The sequence below is a fragment of the Haemaphysalis longicornis genome, unplaced genomic scaffold (assembly GCF_048455015.1).
Source record: "Haemaphysalis longicornis isolate Haplotype H1 unplaced genomic scaffold, Haemaphysalis longicornis Haplotype H1 scaffold_6, whole genome shotgun sequence".
In the NCBI taxonomy this organism is placed as follows: Eukaryota; Metazoa; Arthropoda; class Arachnida; order Ixodida; family Ixodidae; genus Haemaphysalis; species Haemaphysalis longicornis.
Window position 1 is genome coordinate 48189398 of NW_027526407.1, and position 22728 is coordinate 48212125.

Below are 22728 nucleotides of genomic sequence, written 5' to 3' on the forward strand. Positions count from 1 at the left end.
AGCTTCACTTTTTGTAGTAGAATCTCATAGCTTTGTCAAGGACACACACATAGGCCATTTTAATGATACAAAAAGGAGATGTGCAGGCCTCGGGTGAAACCCTCTGACAGAGGTACACATTACGCAGGGCAAGAAAATGTTACGCGTACCTACCATATCGGAAGTCCATGTTCAGGCCCGCAAGTTGACTCCTGAGTGTCACAATTGCAATGCGAGCGGGTTGTGTCGAAAAAAAAAAAAAAAAAAAAATTGACCATGATCCCAACTGACCTATTTGCTCAAGCGTTTCTGAGGCCCAATCAGTGGCTGGCGTTCGCGTGCGCATGTATCTTGTCTTTTCCCAGCAGCGTAGATGATTTTTAAATCCCCTGATGCCATTTAGGACGAAGGACATTCACCGTTCACGTCGTTAGTTCGGCCCTGCACGAGCGTACGGAATCTCGTTCGATGCGAAGGGCATTCAGTGATCGAGTGAGTTCTGGGAGCCCATGTCCTCACTCGCTTCTGAATGGAATGACCAGCCTCAACGGCAGAGGTGCACCGAAAGGTATACTGGCAGCAGAAAATTTTATCGCGGTGAAATGGGCCTAATTCCTCATCAGTCCAGGAGCCCAGGTGACGATTTGGCGATCCCTGCCCTGGAGACCAGTACCGTAGTTGCTGGGCGTCCAGGTCACCGCTGGTGTTCAGGTTCAACCGCAGCTGTGAAAGGGAAAGGAAGAGGAGAGGAAAGAGGTGGGAGGGCTGGATTGTGAGCACACCCGATAAAAGGTAGCGTTGTTCTATACTCGGTGACAACTTAAGAACGGCACCAGAAGTTGCTGCTGTGCCTTATCACCGTAGCCGGATGTTTCTCCGCGCGGCGAAAGTAGGGCGTTACTGGGAATATTTTGAACATGGCGGCAGCCGTTCCCGTGATTTTTTGGACTTACTATGCTTATAAACGACTCCAGTGACGACAAAAAAACTGCGTGAGACAAGGCAGACGATATCACGCATTCATAGCAAACCCCTTTCAAAACGCGCGGTCACTGACTTCACGGGTCCGGCGCTTTGGCGGAGTGATGCGCTACATGAGGTGGTGCCGTTCTTGAGTTGTAACCGAGAGTTATCTTCGTCGATGTTCTTTTCCCCGGGGCTTCTCCTCCAAGCCGCAGTAGCGCTGAGGATCTCACCCCGGGTATCTCCAACCGACAAACTCAGCTTCCGATGCAAAAACTATACATTTATTTACATCCCGGCGGGCGACTAAAAAACAGTACTCGCGCGGAGCCGAAGACAACGGACAGAGCTCTCCTGCGCCCGGGCCGCGTCTCCCTGTCTTCATCTTCCCTTCCTCCTGACGCTGACGGCCGGGGAAGCAGGAAAAGCCAGTTGTCTCCGTCGGTGGCCATCGCATGTGGTGGTGGTTAAGATATCCGGTGCGCGCAGGCGTTCGAAATGCGCGGCGTCTCAAGGCGCCGCGCGACACGTGCATTTCATTTGTGCGCTGCTCGCCCCAGGGCCCCCGCCAGTTCGTGCGTCGAAGCGCCCGACACCGAGTATTCGCCGCGAGCTCGACATGTAGGTGGCGACAGCGTCGCGCTGCTAGTGTGGATGCTCCGCTGAGCGGCCCGTAAGAATGCACACTGTGGGCGCGCTTCGTGCTTTTTTCTCGCCGTATGTGCGCACGAAAAGTGCAAACAAGACTGGTATGCTGTAGTTCGGTTCCTCAACGTTCAATGTATAGCATGGAAGCGGCAGTCAGTCTTCATTACTACGCCAAAAAAAAGCGACGACTCATCGGGAATCTCAGAATGGCCGTAATTGTGACAATAAACTTGTACGCTGTGGCTCGTAGCAAGCTTGATCTTTCCAGACTATGGCTGTGAGCCTTCAATAAAAGCATAAATAGAAACAAATCAGGAAGCCTCGATCTCTGATATTCAGTTAACAACGGCAATCTCAATCGCTTTCACTCGTAGCATGACGCATTCTTGCATTTGTGGGATGCCCTGAAATGGTAGCACTACTTAACTGCCCCGAAATTCTTTCTAAGAGTTTACGATATTTTTTATAAAAGGCAACATAAAATTACTGAATTTTGATCAGCGCAGAGATATAAATGTAACCGCTCTAACGGGTCTTCTAAATAAAATTTTAGCGAATCTGAAGGAAGGTTTGATGAATAACGGTTTCAGATCACTTATTTACGGCTTTCGTCGCAAGTAACTTGTGAATTGAATTGTCAACGCACGTAGCACAATCAACATTTCATGTTTAGCTAGGTTTTCGCAAAGTCACAAGTAGGGTTACAGAGAGCAAACCAAGCTCCCGGGACCTCACAGTGAGCACAAATTTTCTGTTACGGCTGCTCTGTTGACCATTTGCGTTCCTTTTAAAACCTAACAGGTGCCTGCAACAGCGAGATGTGTTTGCATTCTTGCGTTTAAGGTCGCTTACGAACCCTAAAGATGGCAATAAATGAAGTTTCGCTGTTGGAGATGTAGTAAAACATTTCCTTTTTATTTCCCGTTGCGAATCAGCGCAACGGGTTTCCGGTAACTACTGTGTTGTGTTGTAAACTGAATATCACCTTTGTCCTGGCATTTAATTCTTGAGGATTAGTTGAAAAAGAAATTCTGTGCATTTCTTTTTTTTTTTTCGAGAAGAGGGGGGGGGGGGAGTCCTGCCATCGTTGCAAGAGCAGCGAGAAGAGAACGGATGCAACGCCAAAAGCCAAACTATGGTTATCAGTATTACTTACAATCGAAACTACACTAGGCGTCGTGTTCTGTAGCGGTCAAAAAGCAGTACTTTAAACGTATTTTCAAAACTGACTAACCCCCCTTTGGTCCGAGATTGTCCAGGAATTGTGGCTCGCCTTTTTCAAAATTGTATTGAAAGCAAGCATTGGGAAAAAAAAAAAAAAAACATCGAGTCATGGCACACACCCCTCATACCTGTGGGCAACAACGTGCATTATACTACGCGTTTTCTTCTCTTTCTTTAAACTTAGGTCCGTCTTAAGAGGTTAAGACGTGACCACATCAGGCATTTGGTTATGCTGAGTGAGACACGTTTCTGGACAAGGTGATTCATGTCGGATTTGAAAATGATATATATGAAAATGACACATGAAATGCCACATGACAGAGGCAAACCCACAACTGCTTAATTTTACCGAAAAATCCCCTTTAAATACTCTTGCGTATCCATAGAAACGTATTTTAAATAATACGTAAAATCAGCAACTCGATACAGTTGAATAAATGTTTATTCCTCCTCCTCAGTATAAACGACGACTGTCCAAAATGGTATTTATTTTAGAAAAGGTACCGGAAGGACACGATCACACAGGCACTTGCGGGTGTAAAATACGTGTCCGGTAATGTACGGGCGATAGCGCACGGGTCGTGTGCAGTGTAAATATTTTTGTTTGTTTCTTCTTTCTATAAGGACACAGCGCAGTTTTACAAGGGTGTGGAATTTGCACGCGTATGCACAGGTCTTGTCGCTTCTTACCCGTTTCGCGTACTAAAATTTCATCATTTAAATAAGCACCACCCCACCTTCAAAAAGCACCCTTCGACGTTCCCGAAACGGCAGACGACTGCACTCAACAATACGAAAAGTGCAATGTGTGGAAGCAATGTTTATAACACGTTTCACACTCAAGCGGTGACCACGGCGAAGACGTTTCGTGGAATTAAACCAGCGCATTAACCCTCAACGGCCGCTGATTATTGCGTTTCTAGAGTAAATGCGCAAGCAGAGGTAACTATGTCATTGCTTACTGCCAAACAAGTGCACATATCCGTTATTTGTCGTGTGCAGCACGCGTCTTGCGCCGCACGCAACGTGAAAAAGCAGACGACGCGAGAGCGCCATCCACACTAGGAGCGGTTCGTCCCGCCGCCGCCAGGGGCCGACTGTGTTCGCGCTCGGGGCGAATAGTAATAATGCTACGAGGAGCTAAAAAATGCGGTCACGTGTATATTGTTAAGAGTAGGGGCTTTTTTTTTTTTTAATATCGGGCCAAGAAAAAAGAATGAACTACGGGTGCACCCAATCTTTCTTCTGGGGTGTGAGAATGCGTGAACGTCACTCGCTTAGATTAATGGCTTGTACCCCGCACAGGGGAATCGGCCAGGAAATGTGCGCTCACCGAAAGAAACTGTCTATATTCACGAGTTAAAGAGAGGTATTAAAAAGAATGCGTTGGCGTTTAGGGAAACAAAAGTGAGTACAAACGGAAAGAAATTATAAATAAGGAACAGGAGAAAATAAAGTACAACCAATAAAGTTGACACTGATGAAAAAAGGGACGGGAGTATGGAAAATCAGTCGTTATAAGCGTGTAATAATAATAACAAAATGAAACGGCAAGTTTCGTCGGTGGGTTCGTTCTTTCTCTTCATTCGTTCATTCGTCGTCTTCGCCTTCTGCTTCGTCTCCGTAACCTCGGATAAAAGCCTTGGACAATCCCCTTTGTAAGACATAACGTTGAGCCCAACGACGATTCTAGCGATAAAGCGCTAAAAGCGAATGTGGTTCACTTTGAATGCCCGGCAATATGGATCATGAACAGGTTCTTATAAAGCGATTTCCATATAACGAACGTTTACCGTACGCCATTCGCTCTAAATGTCGTTTGTGCTTTGCTAGAGGTATAGTAAACAAGGCTATACAATAAGTATGGAGTTGGGTATAGGGTAGAGTATAGTATACGATATATGGGTGTAGTAAGCGCAGCCAGTTAACTTTCGGTGTGACAGCTATGACGACTTTCGTAGCTAGCGCTAAATTGTGCAAGTACATGCAGTAGTAATTTGATGTATGTACCGCAGCATGAAGTTTAGAACGTACGATGTGTCGTTAGATGGGAAAGATTGGTGTCCGTGGACAGGGGGTGGCGAAAGGAATGCACAGCTACAAAAGTACGTAACTCGAGGCGGCAGAATGAATGCCTGCGCGTTTACGTGGCGGCCAACGCTAGGGCCGAATCCAGAGCACGTTTTGTTCCTCAGATCTGGACGGTTCCGCAAGAGAGATCGGTGATCGATGCTCGGAACGATGACGTGATAAAGAGAGCTGCGTCTCGTATTCCGGGGCCTGCGCGCTGCTGGCTTGTCACGCACTTGAGGCAATGAGGCGAACCGCGGCTCGTTTGGTTCCCTTCTTCGCCGCTTTTACTTTTTCGCTCGGAGAAAGGGGTTGGCTTCTGCCCGCCGCCGGCCCGCAGTGAGTGAGGCCACCTGTGGAGCGTGCGGGCGCGGAGCGGCTGAACCGTGAAGACTGCCGCAGCCGCGCCGGGCTCGAGCCGCGAGCGAGAGAGAGTGCGTGCGCCCGTTCGCGTGTTCTTTTTCTTTTCGTTCCCCTCCTCGCAACTGGTCGAATGAAGGGCTCGATAGCCACGGCGAAGCGTGCGTTGCTTCCGCCGATGCAGCAGACCGGGCGGGATTTTCTCGATTGTCCGGAGCACGGCTCACTTCGCCCACGTGTCCGATGTGGTGGTACCCGGGGAAAGGCAAGGGTTGCGGACGAACGGCAAGGAGTAGTTGGGTGGGGAGATGGACTGCCGACTCGGTAACTGAATCGATTTCGGGGGGGCAGGAAAATATCGGCGTGCGTGCAGTCGGTTTCGCGGGAGGCCGTTACGAAACGTGATGTGCCGCGAAATGGGTGCCGGCTGAGTAAGGGAAGCGCGCGGTAAAGGGATCATGTTCGCGCGCCGGTTGCTGGGGGCTCGCTACTCGCGAGGTCGCGGGTTTGATTCTCTTTGGCGGAAGTTGTGTTGCTGGGGGATTCCCCCCACAAGCAGTCAAGTGTAGTGCGTGATTGCGCCACCGTTGGCTTTTTTTTTTCGCATTCTGTGTTCTTACAAGCATTAAAAAAAAAAAAAGAGCAGTTTATGCTTCTGAGCTCAAGGGTGCGGGCTCGATTCCCGGACGCGGTGGCCGCTTCTCAGATGGAGGCGAAGAGCGAAAACACCCGTGTGGGGAGAATTGAGAGCTCGTTATAGATATCCAGGGGGTCATAATTAATACAGAGCTGCCCACTGTATTCGGCGCGCCTCACAGCCCAGGCGTAGGTTCGACGCGGTAAACCGCCAAAATTTGAATTTTCAATTCCCCTCGATTCGTTTCTGTAATATGACGAGCTTGCGCCATCTTTCGGCATGTTGTCTGTCTCGCGCCACGGCACTTCCAAAAAAATTTGGGGGTCTTTAACGTGTTGCGATATCTCACGTTCTGACAAGATCTCCTGCATTTCCGCTGCAGCTCCAAACCCATGCATCGCTAGGAGTGTATCCTTTTAACCTCAGACTGAAGAACTGCGAGCTGACCTTGGACTATGCACATTATGAAGCGAACAGCCTTTCCGAAGCATTGATTATTGAAATAGAACACCGCTGTTTCAATCAGGGGAAATAAATCAGCAAGAAGCTTAAACTTTTACGAAGCAAACCACGAAGTCTGCTTTTTTCCCCCCCTAATTCCAGCCGTCGGGGGGGGGGGGTATTTGAACCCTTCGAACCATGGATAATGCGCCCCTGGCTACGGAAGAGTTAAAGCCCACATGGAATAAACGAAACGTGGCCAAAAGCTGTTTCAAGTTTCGCAGCCGTGCTTGCACACATCTGCTCGCATGTTTCCGCGCTTATCTGTAGTCCTACTGCACAGAGCCGCGGTTATTCGACCAAACCTGCTACCGACAGTTTTCGGGCCTGCCTGCCCGCCTAAGCAAAAAAGCAAGAAAGAAAAAAAAAGGGGGGGGGGGGGGGGGGCACATTGTGTTTCTAACGGTTCGGAAGGAGAGTGATGTCGCGGACGCAACAAAGAGTCGGGCGTTGAAGAGGAAAACAGTTGCGTTCTTTTTTGGCGGTGTTGGGGGTCTACGTTGTTGTTGTGTGAAACCTCGGCGGAAATTGAATTAACGAGGACGGGATGATGATGAGGAGGAGGAGGGGGAAGGAGGAAGAAGGAGAAGAGAAGTGGCTGGAGCACATCGAGTTCGATGTGCCATTCACGAATCATCATCATCATCATATTGAGTTCGTCAACGCGAGTTGCACTGCTAGCGCAGAACCCACAGTATCAGTCAGAATGGTCGCCCGTAAGCTTTTTTTTAATACCAATAATGCATTATTAACGGCTATACGTTGCGCAGTGTAATGATCCGTTATGATGAATTTTCTTGCGGTCAGCAGGCAGTGCTTGTCTATTCTGCTACAATAGGCGGCAACATGCCGGCAGACCCCTGCTTTCCTCTAGTGGAGATCCTCCCTCCCTCTCTGCCTCCCTCCCTCCCTCTCTCTCTCTCTCTCTCTCTCTCTCTCTCTCTCTCTCTCTCTCTCTCTCTCTCTCTCTCTCTCTCTCTCTCTCTCTCTCTCTCTCTCTCTCAACTTCCGAAGGGAGTGAACGCACAGCCTTGCTACCCGTTGTTCTGTCAGCCCTGTTGTGCGCTTTCGACGTCTGGTGCGATGTCTGCCTGCATGCTTCGCTGTCTGCTTCGATGTCTGCGTCGATGTCCGCTCCGTCATTGTCACGTCTCTCGCGAAGCGTGCCTCGCTCGTGTATATATATATACTCCTGTGAGACGTGGCGCCCAAGTGTACACTTTCGGCGAGACGGATTCTCTCCTCAAGGCTCACCTCCTGCGCTGACGGGGCTCTGCTGAGATAAGGGTCCTTAAAACCTGAATAAAGTGAGTCAAAGACGTCGCCGGTACTTTCTTGAAAACAACTCCCTATGACTCATGCAAGGCGTGCTTTGACATTCTTTTTGTCACAGTTTGAAGGGGAGGTTGGAACTTATGTGGAACAATGAAGCGCCGCTTAACGAAGCTGTCAAGTTTTCCGGTCTATATACCGTTTTTACTCGATTCTAAGCACCCCCCTTTTTTCACGACTGCGATGCCAAAAATGAGGGGGATGCTTAGATTCGAAAAACCTAAAGTACTCCTTCCCCCGGCACTTTTTCTTCGCGGCTGTATCTGGACAAGACGGGCGCAAGGAGTAATGTTTTATTTGGCAAACATTCAAAAGAAAAATAGGTACAGACATTGAACCCACCGCTCAGTCACTCTGTCACCATCACTCGGTCACCCTCACTACCGTTCGATTCCTTTGTACCACTTTGGCCGCCGCTCTCAGCATACCCCAGCAGGTCGTCTTCTGTTCCGTTAGGAATGGTTTGTAATTCAAATGGGAAACTTCATAAATGAGTTGGTCCGCTTCCACGCGTCTGAAACCTACCGTGTGATAGTTGCTTACTTAGAAAAGGAGGTTCCTCGCATACAAACTTTTTTTTCAGTATTTTTTTCCCGAAAGTAGGGGTGGGTGCTTACAACCGAAAAAATACGGTAGTTCTCTTTTAATTGTTTTTTTTAATGCGGAGCGCAGCCTCCTCGGAGTGTGTGCTCACCCTGGAGGTGGGGTTGCTTGCTATGTAAGGGGTTCTGTTTTGTTGGCACGGTTTCTCACGTTCGACTTTTGCGGTGTAATCTTTACGTGATATTTATTGTCTGCGGGGCTGCACTTTGAAGAGTAGAGCGCTGAGAGATGATGATGATGCTGATGATGATGATGATTGCGCCTGCCGCACTCGTCTTCTTCCCTCTGTCTTATTTGTCCTAGCTGTATCGCCATTAGTTTTAAAAATGGCTTGCGAATTCGTAGTATGATTCATTTCCTTTTTCAAATTAACGGGAACTCGGTACTTAAGCGGACTTCCCGTTAGCTGAATTAGAAATTTATACTTCAACAGCGCAACTTGAGCGAGGACGACGCGAAGACGACAAAGTATTAGGCGGCGTATTAGCTTTTTGCCGTGAACCCAGGAGGACATTTTAGAGACAACTATTAGAACTCCCGAAATTGTCGTGAACAGTTGATTTGTGTAGCCGGGTCTATGACCCTTTATTGGTGAAATGGAGTAGCCGGGCGCACATTCGCTCCCAACCTCTCCAATCAATAAACCAGTTAAACCACCACGGGTGGTGTCGTCATCTTCGCTGTCATCGCTTTGTGATCGCCCAAGTTGAGCTGTTAAAGTGGAAACGAATTCGCACCATCTTGCCCTACTTGTCATCCTCCAAAAGTGTAATGACAGTCTCTGTATTACCCACGGTTATGCGTTCAAACGGAAAAGTCTTCGATATATTCTGTCCGCCAACAGAGGATATTTTTTTCTGAAGTAAAACAACTTTGTCTGGGTGACAATCCGATGAAAATGAGCTGTAATTGTACGCGAGCCCATTCGTTCGAATCAATGCTACATACCACGAGTCGGCAGTGACTACCGCATTTCTCTGTTTGTAAAACTAATAAAAGCGCGCGATGATACGACAATGGGAAAGGCATATTAATGAGATATGTGTCGCATCATTTGGTTTTTCCAGTAGCTTTGCTGCTTGGCTATCGTGATTACCAATTTTCTTAAGGTATATATAACATACCTTTAAGCCCATGTCGCTGCAATGAATTGAGAATTTCACGTGAAGTAACTTTAGAAAGTTTTAGCTAACCGTCCGCTCCGGTATCGGCGGCAGGCCCAACGCAACCGGAGCCAAGCGCGCCACGCATGCGCAATGGCGCTACCGTGTGCTATCGGAGCGGAGCGGACCGTGAAAAGCAGTCGGCTAAAACTCGCTTTTGTCGGACCGATCGCCTACCGGTCCGTTCCCCTCTCTTGCCGCCTGTGTAGCCCGCCCATAGTGCTCCCAGTTATCCCCATTGAAGCGCCAATGAAATTCCTATTACATAGTTCCCAGTTATCGCCATTGAAGCGCCAGTGAAAGTCCTATTACATAGTTCCCACTGATGATACTGTACAGGTTCTGTGATATGCACTACACATCGAGGATTGCTAAAGACGGGATAATAACCTTTCTCCTAAAACTCTCAGAAATCCCTAAAGAAAAGTACGTGTAAGTCCCTAGACTTGGGGTAAAACCCCCAAGGTTGGAATCACGGTTTCTTTCGCTTCAACGTTTCTTTCCCGCAGTGAACATCATGCTCATTAACGACGAAGTTAGTGACAAACGTTAATGACAGCGTTAAGGAAAATACCCCGGAAAGTTAGCTGTTCGAGGTTTTAGAACAGCATGCTGCTCTAAAATCAATTTTACCCTATTTTTGCGCGTATAACCCGCTCCAAAAGTGCGAAAATATCAGTGGCAAAGTAGGGGTGAGGATAATACGTGGCGTTTTTCTTTTAGTGCAGCTTCACGGCAATGCGCGTTGTGCCGTGAAACTTCTACGCAGTAACACCGACTAAGCCTTCCATGGCAGCCATTGCGCAAAACATACAAGGACAAGGAAGAAAAAACAAGGACGGTCTAAAAGCTGAGTTTTATTAGTGAATTATGATTTTCGGCTTAGTCAGTGTATTCCACTTGCTAAATATACGCTTTTTTTTCTGTGCTTATGTGTAGCTTGAGCAGTAGCTTTGGTGCAGCATTTCCTGTATCTAATGCGCGGTCAACACGCGAGGATTTTTTTTTCCGGCGGGCTGAAAGTGGGGTGCGGATTATATGCAGGAGAAAGTCATACGCGCGAAAATGCGGTAAATATAAAAATAGATATATTGAAATGAGTATTGTTAAATTTCATATCAAAAATGAAACTGTACAAAAAAACAAAAACAAAATAGAAACGGGACAGATGCGAAAGACAGTATCTGGGAGGGCGCTTTCGTTCGGCCTGCTTTTTTAATCCCGTCTGCGTCTAATTGGCGCAGTTTGATTGCATCGTTAGTCTCGTTTCTTTTTTCTTCCCCTGTATCTCCCTTTCCCGGGGAGTCAGTTTTAACAATCCCGACTTTCTCGCCTTATCGGGTAGTTATGTTTAAGCAGGTTAGGTTTAATTAATGTCTGCTATAATCCAATTACGGCGTCGCCTGCACTCGCGCGCTAACTAAAACAGAACGTCACCACCGCCGCGTCGTCTCGGGAGAGTTTGTAAATACCCCCCTCTTACGTTCTCGGCAAATATACCGGCCGACTAAATCTCAGTGCTGATTTCTTTTTCCGACACAACACGCGATCGACATTGTCTTCAACACTCCCCCCCCCCCCCCCTTTTTTTTTTTTTTTTTCTGTGCTCTCGATATCCGGTCCCAATGGAGGGGCCGCTTATTTTTATGCGTGAGTGTATGAGTTACGGTATTGCGGCGTTGCTCGATTCATGCGCTGCTGCCTTGGGCCTGGTCGTGTCTGTTCGCCGTTGTCCGCATCGATCCGTGACCTAGAACTGGTGCTGCGTTGGCAGTATGCGGTACGCAAACAGCGTCGCTGTCACTCGTTTCACATTACTGTCGGGTGAAAGGGGGGTAATATTACAATCCTCCGCCACGCGCCGATCGAAGACGAAGTGAAGATTCTGCGCAACCGTTGCATTTTGTCTGCCACTCGACCCTTTTAGTTTGTGCCGGTTAGATATTCAGCTCTGTATAACTGAGCGTAGTGCGCTTAAAAGGGACATGAAGACAGAATAAAAGTTCGGTTCTGTTCGGCCCGGTTTTTTTTTTTTTTTTCTTGAGGCGTTCGACGTGCTTTTTCGAAACCCATTGTGTAACTGAGACGCTAGGCTATTTGGTTAGTAGTTGCTATGATTTAAAGCGCAACAACAACAACAACAACAAAAAAAAAACACAGACGATGAAACACAACAGCAACAAAAAACACAGGCGATGAAACAGGGTAGACGAGACAGGCGCTAACTTCCAACTACGTTATTCTGCTACGCATGTGCTTGTATTCCCTAAAAATCTTGCCAGTATCTTTGATTTTATCATTTTAGTTTCAGTTATAATTTTGATGGCTTAGGTTAGTTGTCGGTGGTTTGAATGAGTGCTCGCTGTTCGTCGCCACTCTGCCCACACTGTGATGTGCGAGAAACCCTGCAGCACCTGCTCTGTGAATGTGCTCGATTCAGTGCTCAAAGAGTATCCCTCGCAGTGACTTTGGGACTGCCGCTTTCCGTGGACATGCAGCTAAAGGACGTTTTAGGACCATGGGCTTGTCCCAAACGTGCTTTAAGGGCTACCAAAGCTCTGATAGAGTACCTGCAACACACAGGTCTAGACCAGTCGCTGTAAATAACTCGCCGTATCTGTACGCATCAACTTCTTGAACATCATCGCCATCATCTTCATCCCGTCATCAACTGGCGTAGCAAGTTAGGCATTTTAGCCCAGCTAACATCGCCAGACTTCATTAAAGATCGCTCTCTCTCTCTCTGTTCGTCAGGTTAAGTTAGGTTAGGGAGAGCGAAGTAGTGCCAGACGCCGCGTTTTCTTGTCAAACGCCGGTGGACGTCACTTTAGTGGAGTGCTTAATGTACCGTCGTGCGGCACGCTGTACAATATCCTCCTAGTTTGTACACCCAGTCTGGGCCCACTGCAGGACGAAGGGCTCTCCCATGTTTTTTCTAGCCGTCCCTGCCTTGCCGTGCCTTAGCCCGCGCTTTGAGTAGGAACTTTCTGGTTTTTATTCTGTTTTTTGTGCGGAAAACTGAAAGCCGCTATACCGCCAGGCTAACAGTAGGGGAAGGTGTCTAGCAAAACATCACAAAGCGTGATAGGAGTCTGAACTGAAATACGCAAACGTGTCCGGATCTGCAATGGGTCGACATCCGTTTTTTTTTTGTTTTTTTTTTTCCAAGTTCTTGTGCGTGGCAAATCTCTTGCGGAATAAACAAAATGGCCGCTTTAACTGTTTACTAGGCAGGCCGTGTGTTTTCGCCGGGCTATTGCGAGTACATTTTTGTCGTCCACAAATCTTGTATTTAGGCCCACCAAGCACATTCAATGGGTCGTCGTTTACCACGGCGTGTTTGAAGTGCTCCTGTTGCCACCAACCCCCACCTTTTTTTTTCTCGACAAGCTCGATATCAGGAGTAGTTTCCCAGTCATAACAGAACACGATGTGGCGTATCATACTTGCATGGCCGCGCCCGCGCAATATGTTGAGCACTGTGGGTCATGAGTCGCTCGGCCGGGGCGTAGTTTTATCGTTCCGAACTGTTCCGTGTTAAACTGGGGTCGTTTCATCCGTTCGGGTGAGCGATAGTCGCGGTTCTTCCTTCGCACACGCACCCACACGCACGTGGCGTCTCCCCTCTCTCCCCTCTTCGCAGTGGTGATTGTTGGCCTCTGGTGTTCGTCCTAGGAAGTGTACAGAGTTGGTGAGTGGCCCCCATTTCTTCCCTTGCACTTTTCCCCCAGTGCTTGCCGTGTTGTTCGCCATTTCCACCTAGCTCGCCGCGCGCAGTCCATACCGTATTTTCGCGCGTATAACCCGCACCAAAATGCAAAAATTTCAGTGGCAAAGTAGGGGTGCGGATAATACGCGGGGTTTTTCCCTTAGGCTTCATGGCAATGCGCGTTGTGCCGTGAAGCTCCTACGCAGTAACACTGACTAAGTCATCCATGGCAGCGACTGCGCAAAACACACAAGGGTAAGAAAGAGAAAACAAGGACGAGCGCAGTCTAACTTAAACTGAATTTTATTTGCAAGTTTTGACTTCCGCCTTGCAGTCATTGCATTCGACTTGCTAAATATATACGCTTTTTCTGTATAGATAGTATGTGATGGGTTGCTTGCGCAGTAGCTTTGGAGCAGCCTTTCCGGTATCAAATGTGCAGGCAATGCGCTGATTTTTTTTTTAAGCTTCCGGCGGGCTGAAAGTGAAGGGGTGGGGGTCGGAATATATGCAGGGGCAAGTTATACGCGCGAAAATACGGTAATTTCCTACCGATCATTCGAAGAAGCAAGGAGGGGGATATAAAATCAAAGCCCCTTTCTTAAGAGGAAGATTGTTGAAACGCGAAGCTTTTTCCCGTGCAACCCGAGTCAAAATCCAAACTACCTTCGACCGTGTCGGTGTGGCGCAATCGGTCAGACGTCGGCGTCACAACGCGAGGGACGCAGGTTCGATTCCGACCTACCACGGGAAGCGTTTTTCTGTTTTTTTTCAGGGGGCGCTTTTAAAGCGATGTGTAAAGTTGGCTTTCCTGTAGTGCGTTTCGCGCCACGGACGGCGCCATCGGTGAGGCTTAGAAAGCTTCGCTTTAAAGCTTTATTTGGGACCAAAACGGAGTAAGGACAGGGACGGGTAAGAAGTGCCTTCACCAGTCCATGCCCTCAGGTGACGGTCAGGAAGGAGCCCGTAATCCCTGGCGATAAATCTTCGGCCGCTTGGATGGCGCTCAGTTGAGTCTCCGGGTCGGATGTGAGCAAGGTTGCTCTGAAATCCAAATATAAATTACCTTGAGAACATTGCTGTTTTCCATAAAACATGGCGTTGTTTAAAAAAAATTAGAGCCGTTTTACTCAACGTGAAAGCTGTCGGAAGTGCCGAGCAGTGATTCGCCATAATGGGCTGTGGCGCCGTTATCCGCTCACTCTTACCACCCATCCCGCTCTTCGTCGCCCTGTCTCATTCCTCTCCTGATGAATTCAGCGGAGGTTTGTCCAACACATTTCAAATTTCCCGCCTTCGCAGTGCTCGCGCGCCCCCTGCCAGAAACTGCGCCAGCGGGAGTTTTTTTGTTCTTTTTGTGCTTGCTTTTTCTCCCGCACGTGCCGGCGTTGCACAGCCACTTTTTGTTTGCTTACAATCGCAGCGCTCGCGTTACTAACTTAATGTACGCGGGCGCTGTCGGTTAATTACCTATATTTTGCCTCAAATGTACCTGAAGTTTTCGTTGCGCTAAAAAACGGAAAGATGTATGACGAGTTTCGAATTGTTATGACTATATAAAATGTGTTGTTGGGCTAGTTGGTGCATTATGAATTACGAAACTTGCACTAGCTTGACATACAGAGGAAAGGAAGACAAACAATGCGCGTGTTTGTCTTCCTTCCTCTGTATGTTCAGTTAGCGCAAATTTCGTAATTCATAATGACTATATAAACCTCTTTGTTTTCGAAGCCGCTGTGGGACGCCGCTACTATACGCCGTGGCGTCCAGCGTGTGAACTACGACGTCAAGACGAGCCCCTAAAGTGCCCTGCACTTAACAAGCACGTATCTTTGTGGAAGTGGAAGTTTGCTTCATTCGAAAAGGGGCCCGAAACCGTGATGCCAACTTGAACGCTCGCGTCAAACGACTGAGCGACTACATATTAAGAAAAACAGATAAAGCATTAGCGACTCGCCAGCCACCTTTAACTCTGCTGTCAGCTGCGATTAAAAAGCCGATCCCTAGCTGTGATTTTTGGCCACTTCTCGGTCTGGCTGAAAGTTTTGTGCTGCAAGTTCGGTTTGTGTAACTGGAGCATTATCCGTTGTACTATACTGAAATTTGGTTGTTGCGGAAACCACAACTAGAAATGGAATTCGCTCTTTATTATTATTATTTTTTCGTCTGGAAACTCGGCGAGAAGCTCCAAGAAAGCGCGCGCGATAGCACTCAGCCGAAGAAGCTGTATTTTGAAACTTGCATGGCGTCATAACTGTCTGGAATTTTCCTCGCTTTTTTCTTTCACTTCAACCCTTGAAGTTTTCAGAGGTTTCAAAACCACCTTGGTCGCATTCCTCAAGCCATCTCCGATGACCGAGACGAAGAGGGGATAGAGCGGGAGAGGTAGAAAAGCAGTGCACAAAGCCGCCCTTCCACGCCGTTCTCATTTCTCTCGTGTTTTCCCGCCCAGAATAGATCCCGGGGAGCTTCTTGGGCTTCTTTTGTTCGGGGCCCTGTTTCGCCCTCGGATTTTTATGCCTCGTTTACGAGCTTTTCGGTTCGTTTCGCGTGATCCGCCGTCGTTATCACGTTGCATCCAGCGCCCCTCCGCCCTCCTCTGTTATTTAATTCGTCTCTTTTTTTTTTCTTTTTTATGCTTTGTTGTGTTAAAAGAGCGGGCATTATTCTCTGTACATGCATAGTCACGAGCTTCAGTCTCTTCTTTGCAATTTCTTTCATTTTTTTTTGTTATACCGCACGTTTCGCTTATTTAAGACACGGAGATGCAATTTGAAATCGAAACTTATTAGCCCAACAAATGCGTGATGCCGATGTTTTTTGTATGGTGAAATTCGTACGCCGAGCTTGTTTTCTTCGCAAATTTCTGTCTTTTTTGTTATACCGTACTTTTCGCTTATTTAAGACAGGAAGATGCAGTTTCAAATCGAAACTCGTAAGCGCAACAAAGGCGTGATGTTGATGTTTTGTATGGGGAAATTCGTACGCCGAACTTTGTACCACCGGTCGAAACGTGCCTGTGTGTTTGTCTCGGTGACTTCCTGAAGCGTCGTGCGCGCGTTGTTCGATAGGGGACCCTAGGGAGCCCCGTTTACAACGAACCCACTTTACGCTTAGACCTGTTACTAAAAAATCTTTCGGAATGAACGTAGCGGTGCGTCCAATTGGAGCGGCCGAAAATTCCGCTTGCTTCGAATTACACTGAATTTCGGTACAAGGAAATCGCTTTGGGCGAAATCCCTCTTTATTCGAAATGTTTTGCTCCCCCAAATTATATTCGATTTTAGAGAACTATCGCTTTAAACGTGGCAAGTTTTTTGTGCTAAGGACTTTGTTATGACGGAGTTTTTGTGTGTGCTTATTGTGCGGTTACATATGTTGATGCGGACCCGTCGGGTTCGTTTATGCTGTTACTCCGCGCAGATTTGGAGAGCGATTGGGTTTTTGTGTTCTTATTTAATGGACGAGGGATCGTGGTGGGAGGTACAAAAAAATGGCGATGAACAGGTGCGCGGAGAAGCGGGTCTGAAGCCGCACGACCGGCAATAAAGGGACCCTGAAACACTTTTTTTCAACTTTTCTCGAAATCTGAACCGCTTTGAGAACTAGGCCACAAACTGCTCCAAACAAATGTTACTGCTGTACGCTCGTATTAGAACCTAGAAACTCGCTCAAAAGGCTTTTCGTCCTTTCTCAGTGTGGACATTTTTTGCGCGCTAGAGTGGCATCACTATAGTTTACGTCAACTTTTGGCGGCCGCCTCCTTGTCAGTCGCCACAATAAACGCATTCTATAGGTTGTATTCACTGGCGAGGCACGCATGCAGGCAACCATGTGAGCGCGCCGTCAGGGGTTACGTCGAGCTCCGTGGGATGGCGGTACTTGTCCGCGCTAAACACATGATTTGTGTTCCAAACTCTACCCCACCGAACGTAAAGTAATGCCTCAACTCCAATGTGAGTGCGATTAATAACATCTCGGCTGACACCACCATTGAGAATCGGGCCGGTGTTTTTTTTTCTTTTTTTTTTCGTTCGGGCGCAGTGGCACAAGCCGCGCCATGTCCGTGGCGCAGCTTCCATGTCCGTGGCCGTTTCTAGTGTTGCCAAGCGAAGAAATTGACAGCTGAACTTTTCAATGAATACCACTTATAGCCACGCTAAGGGAAGTCCGCACAAAAGCAAAGCGGAAGCTTTGAATTCGTATTCTGCCGCGACGAGCGAAGCGCGCGGTGGCGCTCTGCGCTGGCGATACGTAGATTAAACCCTTGTTATAACAACATCGCTTTATTGGAAATATCGCTTTCTTCGACGTGTTTCATGGTCTTGACTGCACTCAGTGTATAGAGGAGAGCACGTCACACGGTCGTTAAAGGGACAGACAACCGATTTTTGTGGAGTGCATGACATCTAGCTCATGTGAAAGCCATCGTTTTATATGCAGTATAACCTCTACGTTCCCGGTTCATACGATTTCCCGGTTACTACGCTCTCAATTGTGAGCACTAAAGATGCCCCATAGTATACGTAAGTTTCTCTCCGGATAGTACGTTTTCCCGGGTAGTACGTTTCTCCATCGTGTCTTTTTTAACGTATCAGCGGGGTTCTACTGTACTGGGGTAACTGCAAGGAATTTCCAAATAAACAGGCGGAAATAATTTTAATTTTGCACCGAACTTTCTGAAGCGGAAAAGGTGTCGCCATGTAGTGTGAGAACGTGCCACCACCGAAAGGGTCCAAAGAACTCCGTCGCTTTCAATGCGTGGTTCGAAAACCGCACAAAGGAATAGGAAAGACTGCACATTATTGTTGTTTTAGGCGGAAACAAGTTTTTAAATGCCTTTTTTCATCTCGCGTGCAGTCAAAAGTGTGTTGCCGCACGACTGACTGTCATTGTTGGCAGCATTTTTTTTTTCGGGACACACATGGCTGTTAGATAAAAAATTTCGATTTCTTAGGCGCTATCAGCAAAACCGTTTCGGGTTGAGGTGTTTTAGGTGAGGCCGTTTCATTTTGGGATAATAGCGTATACTTCACAAAAATCGCTTATCTCTCCCTCTAACGAAGTTGTAAATAGTCTGTGTATAACCTGCGTGTGTATGTATATACAGTCTAGTCCACTTATAACAATATCCAAATGCCAAGGAAATCCCGTCGTTATAACCGATAATTGTTATAAGACGGAACAGAGCGCAAAACATTTTATTCGCATGCCAGCAAGGTTGTAGTACTATTACTAATTTGCGGAAAAGAAGCCACAGTCGGTCACCTTCGTTTGCCGCGTGTGAAGCTAGCGCCAATCTGTTCGAAGAGCACCTATAGGTGCTTCACCTGGCTGAGGTAAATGTCCTTGGTGGAAACAAAGTCCCCGAGGGACTGTGTCACGCATTGGGCCTCCAAAGAAGACACTACCTGAGTAGGCTGCGCAACCGCGTCATTAGAGTCGTCACTGCAACACTTTTGGTGCACAACATAACCGGATTCAATTCTTATATCCGATATCGTGGCACCGGAGCATTGTTATAAGCGGTTTATTTTACCATAGAAAGAATACAAACGTGGATGGTGCCATAGCTGTTCATCGTTATATCCCTATATATTGTTATACACGGTATCGTTATAAGTGGACTTAGTCTATGCATAGCCTTTTAATAGCCTGTTATCACATTTAATTTTCCATTGCCCTTTCACTGCCTTTTCTTTTTTCTTTTTTTTCTTCAATGGTCTCTTCTTCCCCGGCGAGTCCTGTGCCCTCTGTCGAGAGGAAAAAATTCGCCTTGTAAATATTTTCACTTTCATAAACACTTTCTCTCTCACTTACAACGAATCCTATTTCCTGTACTCAGAACGTCGTTTTAACGATAGTTTGCGGTGTAGCTTTCGCAGTAGCTTCCAGGCACGAAGGAAATAGTGAAAGCGTTTATCGCCGGCGTTGCGGGGTCCCTTTAAAATTTAAATCGTCGTGAAGGCACGCGCAGCGCGCGGAGTGTGCTCGCTGCCGTCTGCTTGAAGCGCGTCACTCCTCGAAGAGGATGCATGCGGTGTGCACTTGACGCCGGTCGGGTCGTGTTCTTGCCTCGGTTCCGACGGCCAGCTACCGCGAGACGTGCCTCTGATGTAAACAGCTGTCCCGACTCAAGGAGGGGAAGGGGGAGGCTTCGGAGCGTCGGGGGGTGAGAAGGTGGGCTCCGTGGAAAACAACTTTCGGGCGCAGGAGGACCTAGTAGCGCTGCCGCCACCTGTCGGCAGCCGGTGGAGGCTTTAGAAGCGCGCGGCTCCAGCCTCCGATCGATATCCCCCCCCCCCCCCCCCCTCCCCTCCCCTCTTTTTTTTTGACCGGTATGCCGCGGCTGTCTGCAGATGGCGCGCAGTGCCCGTTGATCGCCGAGTTTCTGGGAAAGCATTTTTCGCAGTAGAGCGAAGTCTAGATTATTATAGGTATTCTGGAACTCTGGAATTATAAGAACTCTGGTTCCTTGGTGCTTTTGGGTTTTTGCGTGTTTTTTTGTGTGTTTTTTTGTTAGGTCCGGATCCCATGAGCTAACCCCAGTAATGTTCAGTTGTCAGTTGTTCTTTGTGTTTTCAACAAAGTCTAGTTTCTTTTATATTTTGTAAACAATGTTCTATAACTCCCCCCCCCCCCCCCTTACGCAATGCTTTCGGGTCTTTAATTAGTGGTATAATAAAGGAAATGAAATGAAATGTGAATACGCAGTGGCGGGGTTTGTGTTTTTGTATATTTTTTTATTTACCTTCTATTGAAAGAAAGAAAGAATGCAGACAGGCGCTCATCAAACTGCTTTGATCGTATTCACCTACTACTGAATCTGCGGATCATTTGGCACACCTCTCCGCTACATGTGCCTTTTTCAAACAATGTATCTTTTATTTGATCAGGAATTTTTGCAGAAGTACATGGTTGCACAAAAAATCCTCGCATAGAAATGTTCCGCGTTAGCTTTCTGTGTCCTCGTGCAGGATGCGTTTCAGTGTGGGGCTTGAGACCATTGGATGAAGTGTCGTTTAGTAGCCTGTAGCCTCGTTTTCTGCGTTTAGCTGGAACGTTGCTACGGAAATTGGCCTGGTAGATTGCTGGAAATAATGGTGTCCGGAATCGGCTTGCGCGCTGCCGGGGAGCGTTTGTACACTACTGAAAAAGAGTGCGTGGGTTCGATTCCGTTCGGTAGCCACTTCTATGCACCTCGAAAAAAAAAAAAAGAAAAAAAACAGGTTTGAATTAGGGGCAGTATACGCTAAATAAAAAAGATCCTGCAGTAGGATGGAAAAAGACTACGAGGAAGAACTTTGTTGCATTGTTGTTGTTTTTTGTAATTTTTGCCAGTTAAAAGTCTTTGCGGAAAATTTGGGGACGCACGTTAACATATTGTGTATGGTGGTGGTGGTGGTGATGATGTTTATTGACGGGTGGACCTAGCCTTGCGTGGTATGCCGGCAATTGCTCACCCGATCAGCACCTTTTTACCGCTATGCGCGGGAATTCACCATGACTCGCTGAGGCTTGTGACACGTAGAAATTGCAGGATCAAACGAAAGATGACCCTCCTCGTGATCCAATGGCCTTCCGGGAAAATTAAATCGTTCAAAGAGGCATGCGGAGCGGCCATCCTTCGCAGTTCTTTAAACAAAGCTAACCGCTCCTCCGCATGCTCTCGGCAGTCCATAATAAAATGACCGATGTCGCCTGTAGCACCACACGTTCCACACAGAGGTGAAGCGATAATGTTCAGCTTATGGAGCCACGCCGGTGTCCGCGCTGAGTTGGTCCGGATGCGGAACAGTAAGGTTGCCTCTGTCCTCTTCATTCCTTTTGTGACACAAGGTCGATGTTGTGGTCGCCAAAGAGAGTGGAAATGATCTTCTATGATTGTTTTTAAAATGCGCCGTTCATCTGGAGCCACCTTCAGAAGACGAGTGCACGATGTCGCTTCACGAGCCAACTGGTCCGCAGCCTCGTTTCCAAGCACTCCTATGTGGGAAGGGACCCACTGGAAGCGAACGCAAAATCCGTTTTCCTTTATCTGCTGAAGAAGACGCAGGGAGCGTTGGCAAATTTTATCTGCTGGAAATCCAAGCTGCAAGAGTTGTAGGGCCGACTTGGAATCCGTTAAAACAACGCCGCCTGTATTAACAGGCGGCGTTTATACAGGCGGCGTTGGTTAGAATTACCGCATGCTGCACCCGAAGCGATTTGATCTTTTTCAAGGCCGCCTCGATCGCTATGCACTCTGCCGTTGTTGATGACGTCAACTGGTCAATGCGAGCCGCCCAGGAAACGTTCATGCTGGGAATCACAAAGGCCGCTGCGCTGGTATCGGCTTCTCTGTCGACAGATCCGTCCGTGAACACATGAACACAATCTCTGTACGGTATCAAATGTCACGATTAAGGCTTTATTTGGCGAACTGAAACTCGGACTACCGAGTCGTATACAGTCTTTCAATGAAATTTCGAGACAGAAAAAAAGTGTTGATGGCAAAGCGCCTTATCGGATGTTGTGATATGTGACATTCGGGCTGGGTTTCTCCGACACCGCGCTGCAGCGTTTGCAACCAAGCTAGGCGACTCTTCATTTTATACCCACACTGACCGACACACTGACCGTAACAATGGGAGCGGAAAATAACGTGCCTCATTTTGGTACCCTATTTATGTGGGGCCATTTCTTGGAATGGCAAGTTATGATTAAAACTAGGCTAAACCTCATGTGTGGTTGATTGAAGATAGAGGATTAATTCAGGACGACTCAGCGAGCAATGGAACGAAAGACGATAGGTGTAACATCAAGGGACTTTGAGAGAGCGGAGCGGGTCAGGGAACAAACGCGTGTTAAGGACATATTAGTAGAAATAAAGAAGAAGAAATGGACGTGGGCAGGGCATGTAATGCGAAGGCAAGATAACCGCTGGTCATTAAGGGTAACAGAGTGGATCTCTAGAGAAGGCAAGCGTTGCAGGGGGCGGCAGAAAGTTAAATGGGCAGATGAGATCAAGAAGTTTGCGGGGATAAATTGGTCACAGTTGGCACAGGACCGAGGTAATTGGAGATTAATGGGAGAAGCCTTTGCCCTGTAGTGGGCGTAGATAGGCTGATGATGATGATGGTGGTGGTGGTGATGATGAAACCTCGTGTAGCTAACGGCACCTCGTAGGAACGGAATATATTTAGCGTCGTGCCTGTGAACGCGCTTCGTGCCAACAGCGCGCTACTGGTCCCCAATCCATCGATCTTAGAGCCCGCGTGGTTGTCCTATATTTGCAGAATAACCATTACCCTTAATTTTTGATGACCCGGAATGCACCGGCGGTCGAGGTTATTTTGTTCTGTCTAGGAGTCTCTGTGTGTGTCGTGCTGTGACGTCAGTGGTGATTTGCTCTCCCACCCTTTCTCGCCCTCCCCCTCTCTTTCTCGCGCGCTCTCTCTCTGTCTCTTTCATTCTTTCAGATTCGGTGCTTGCTCCATTTTCTAAGAAGACGCTGTGACGTCAGTAGTAATTTTCTCTCCCTCCCTCCCTCCCTCCCT

The 22728-nt window shown here is 47.7% G+C and overlaps 1 protein-coding gene across 5 annotated transcripts in view; it reads left to right on the forward strand.

Moving 5' to 3' along the window:
- Positions 1–22728, forward strand: part of LOC144142598 (CUGBP Elav-like family member 1-A) — a 479679-nt gene that overhangs the window by 14611 nt on the left and 442340 nt on the right. For 3 of the 5 annotated variants that reach the window (XM_077674223.1, XM_077674222.1, XM_077674224.1), the window contains exon 2: positions 13124–13171. The exons of the other annotated variants lie outside the window; for them this stretch is intronic. The gene's annotated coding sequence lies outside the window, so the exon portion shown is untranslated. The remainder of the gene's footprint in view (positions 1–13123; positions 13172–22728) is intronic. 5 annotated transcript variants of the gene reach the window in all.